We start from the raw sequence: 4,690 nt of genomic DNA on the forward strand, positions 1-4,690 counted from the left end.
ACAGGTGAGAGCACGGGCAGGCAGGCAGGTCGGTGAGCGACAGACAGGAACACCAGCCAATCATTTTATTTTCTATTTCTGAATGAAATGATTGGTCATTTTTATTACAGTCCTGTGAGGGCCACAGACAAAACTTTAAAAAATAAAAAGGTTTCAGAAACAAATGATCAATCCTACATTTATTAAAAACACTAGTGTGATGGAAATCTGGAAATACAAGAGGCTGGAAACACCAAAGTTATCCACGTGTATTTTAATAGGGGCTTTCTGCAGAAAGGATCAACACAGAGAGTCACAAGGATCTCAGAGTGAAGATGCAGGACACTCAAATACAAGCATCTTATATAGGAGGACTAAGGCTGTCTCTCAGAACCAGTTAAGACTGGTTCTGTAGGTGCAGGAGAGAGAGGAATCTAAACACAAACACTGATTTACATGTGTTTCTTAAGGAGATTAGCAGACATACATTCCGTTCTTTGGAGGGTAAATAAGTGGCAAAAGGGTCTGGCAGTTTTCAGGTCATCAACAGTACAGACCATAAAACAGCTCAGGTCATAAAGCATTTGAACAGTTTGTTTATATATGTAGATAAAGGTCATAAAAGTCTTTAGACAAGGCTGCAAAAACTTACTTCTAATTCCAAAATAGTTTGTCAACCATACTTAGTTAATTTTTCTACTACATTTCCCTCCTTTTTGTCATTTATGACAACATAAGAGAATGCACAACTACAGTAAAACATCAAATACATCAATTCACCAGGATTTCAAAATGCATCATCATCATCACTGTAGTGCAAAGCAAACTGCCATTGTTGTGGACACAGGTATGGTCTTAAAAAGGAGTAAGGACTGATAAGAGCAGACTAAACAGCCAATACAACATCACATTCTTCATCACTATCAAAAGGGTTCTGGGGAGGGAACCAGTCAGGGAGGGGAAACACATCTCTGGGCTCATTAGCAAGGTCATCACGGGACAGTTGCATATATGCACCAACGTGGCCAGTCACTGTATCACCAACCCACCTATACATAAGGGCCTTCATGCATGTAAGGGTGCATGAACAAAAGCATAATATAATGCCAAAAGTAAGTAGTACAGGAATTAACAGTTGAACTAGCATCGCACCCCAGGGGCCAAGTTTGTCAACCAGCCATCTGTTAAATGAAAATCCTGCAGAGTCAGAGGGGTTAAAGGCATCTCTAATCTTCTCTAGTGAATCGATTACAGAGGTGAGGTTGTCAGAGTTATCAGGATCAAGGTTACACAAGCATCTTTAGTAAAATTTAGAGTGGCACAAAGGCCACCTGTTTTGGCCAGAATATAATCAAGTGCCATTTCATGCTTCAAGAGTGTTAGACGATGTGATTTGTCATTTGAAGAAAGATACTTGAAACCCCTAATTGTTTCGTTTGCGAACATGGATTATACTGAACCACAGGATCTGATGTTTTTTCCCAAACGTCAGCATTGACACATTTTTTTATCCACTGTCCCAAATCTTGCCATTCATCATTTTTGTGTTTTGACAGTGAGACATGTGGATGGGAATCAGGAACGTCAAAAAGGGAAGCATACATTCAAAAGCAGCCTGTGAACATTTGTGAAGTGTGACGACCTCTCATTCTGCCTGCCGGTGTACCTTGCTCTGTGCTGGTGGGTGGAGCTACAGCCACCTACCTGCCCATAGGTGGGCCTTCCCAGAATGCATATAAGTCTAAGGAACTGAGAGGGTGACTTATTTTCTGGTTTGGGTAAAATTACCGAAACAGCACATCTATGTTCATTCCAGAAAATACAACTTAGTGTTAACTTCTCTCTCACACAACTTTCTCTAAACCATCTTTTCTCAAATCCTGAATCTTTCCCTTCGTGTATGTGTGCAGTGCAGTGTAAATCTTCTGGATGCATATACGTGGTGTCTGTTCCTAGTGTGAATGAATGTGCCTTATCCACTAGATCTGTGTTGATGGATGTGACAACAGACGAACAGAGCTTCCATTCATACACATATAGCAGTGAATCCGCATTATACTTAATGCACGTATAAATCTGTGGTGGATCAAGATCAGCCGTTCGGACCACTACGACTCCTGTTGGGGTGGAAATGAGAGAAATGCCCACAAGACACATTACATCTCTTCCCATCAAATTAATTGGACAACATGAGGATAGCAAAAATGAACACTTGAATTTTCCTGTGCCGCTATCACTACATATTAAGGGAGTCGTGAATTTTTCAACCACGGTGCTTCCTGAAGCACCCACAGATCTAACAAATCTTCCACTCATTTTAGGAGGTGTTTCAAACATATCACTCTTGATGACTGAATGTGTTGCTCCTGAATCTACAAGGAATGTAATCTCTTTCCCTAGCACTGTGAGTGTGTGCGTTGGCATATGAGCATAAGCATCTGATTGATACTTGACATATGTTTCTATCAGTAGTTTGTCCCTCTTATCTAAAGAATCAATTACTTCTGTGATTAATGTTTGTGTTGGTGTGGTGCATTCACCCTCTTGATGTGTGAGGTGTTCCTCACGGTCTCGTTCTGTGTCCAAAGATGCTGGTTCCTCCCTCTCCTCCATCTCCGCCTCGGTTCAATCAGACTTGAAAAGTCGCTGTTTCCTCGGACAATCTCTTGCCCAATGTCCTTTCTCTCCACAGTACAAACAAATGTCTGGATCAACATTCCTCATTTGGTCTCCCCTCCTTCCTTGAAATCCTCCTCTATTCCGTCCGCGCCCTCGGCCTCTAGAATACCCGCGAGGTGTACCTGTGAACATTGTCAGTGTGGCTTTATGCAGATCAGTCTCTCTTTTGTCTTTCTTCCTCTTGTCTCCATCTCTGATTAGCTTCTCAGCATGCACTGCATGTGCTTCTATCAAGCTGAGTTTTCCAGAGTCCCACTGGATGCATGTGTGTTTTAACAGGCTGGCAACATCAAGTCTTAGGCCATTAATGAAACTATTTCTCAGGTGGGCTTCCCATGGTGTTATTTCTGGTGCGTTTACGTCAGGAGGTGGAGTCAACCCACTGTGAGTGTTGTGAACTTCGGTTAAGCGAGTCAAGTAGTTGTGAACTGACTCATCTTCTTCTTGCTTACACGCTGAAATCTTTGTCATGTCCATTCGCACTGGGAATGCGGCTTCAATGCGTCTACACAGATTATTAATGGAATTCATATACACGGCATTCGCGGCGTTATCCCAGTCTGGATGTACCATCCTAAGGTCTTGTTGTGGATATCCTCCTGCTATTTTTGCCCATCCATTACCCATTTTAGCCATGAGCAATCGTCTCAGTTCAAAGCTTGTGGGGCGGAATTCTCTGCAGAAGACAAGCAGCTCCTCTGCAAACTTCATTCCCCCTGCATTTGATGGGGAAGGGAGGTGACTCATTGCTGCTTGGATATCACTGGTTGTCCACGGCCTGTGAACAAGAATGGCAAGTCCATCCGGTCCTGCCACTTCAACCATCGGGAGGCACAAAACATTGTGGGCCGGATCCTGTCCCGGTCCGTATTGTCTGCCTCGTCTGGTGTGAGGTGGAGAAAGTCGCTGCGGGTCTGGAATGTTATATGGTGGAGGAGGTGGTGGAGCTTGAGCTCCTGCCTGTGGAAGATCCGCATGTGGTGGGGCTTGGGCTCCTGCCTGTGGAACATCCACATGTGGTGGGGCTTGGGGTTGGTCTGGTTGTCGTCTTCTTGGCGGGACAGAGTCGAGGTCGGAATCCTGCATTTTGAAACACTGAGACACTTGTGAGGGGTTATCTGTCCTTACATATGTTTGTTTTTTGTCCCTACGTTGCGCTTCTTCTAACCACATTCCATATCCCTTCCACTCTGCCTGAAATGTATGTTTTCCTTTTTTGGCCTGACTTACTTTTTCTTTCTCCTCCAGCTTCAGTCTCAGTTGTTTTAGCTGTCTTATACTAAAACTCCCCCCCTCTGGAAACCCACATTCTTTCATCCACACTTGTACCTGGCTTAGTGCTGTGTCACCATAGTTCCTTCGCATGAAATTCATATTAGGACTACTCAGATCAGTTCCATTATCCAAATCATCAAATTTTCCTTTACTGTTACTTTTACCCATATTTAAAAAAAAATATGTTAAGTTTGAGTTACCTTAAGTCTTTAATCAATCTCAAACGCTTTCGTAAGGAGCAAATAGGAAACTCAGTAATACTAATATCCTCAAAATATTGTAATATCCCCTATATAATATAACCAATAGTAATTTCCTTTTACTAACTTGGTCACTGGTAATTTCTCAATTTGTCTCTTTTTTTTAAAAATTTTTTTTTTTTTTAAATACACTTTCAAAAATCCTGACCAACATGAATCATAGTGCCTTAAAGAAGTTCTCTATTTAGCGCGCTTTTGGTGAGTTGCCTGGATTGTCATTATCCAATTCTCCTGGGGTAATTGAGACCAAGGGATTGTCATTCTCGATTGTCATGGGAGGGGTCATTTAGACCCCCAGAGGGGGCGCTGTGGTGCTCTGTGGGGTCATTTAGACCCACACCTGATTCCAATTGAAATCAAGGGGGGTACATTAGACCCACATATAAGTCTCAGTGTGCCACTCTCTCACGGACCATGGCACGATGTCGGGTCAGGAGCGTTTCACCAGAGAACAGGTTCTCCAACAGCTATTCTCCCAGATTTAACTGAGTGACACG

General features: G+C 42.9%; 1 protein-coding gene across 1 annotated transcript in view; it reads left to right on the top strand.

The window, feature by feature from the left end:
• The window catches only part of LOC118117875 (B-cell receptor CD22-like), a 620,655-nt gene that overhangs the window by 114,077 nt on the left and 501,888 nt on the right, over window positions 1-4,690 (top strand). The window lies entirely within an intron of this gene.

The sequence above is a fragment of the Hippoglossus stenolepis genome, chromosome 2 (assembly GCF_022539355.2).
Source record: "Hippoglossus stenolepis isolate QCI-W04-F060 chromosome 2, HSTE1.2, whole genome shotgun sequence".
Taxonomy (NCBI): domain Eukaryota; kingdom Metazoa; phylum Chordata; class Actinopteri; order Pleuronectiformes; family Pleuronectidae; genus Hippoglossus; species Hippoglossus stenolepis.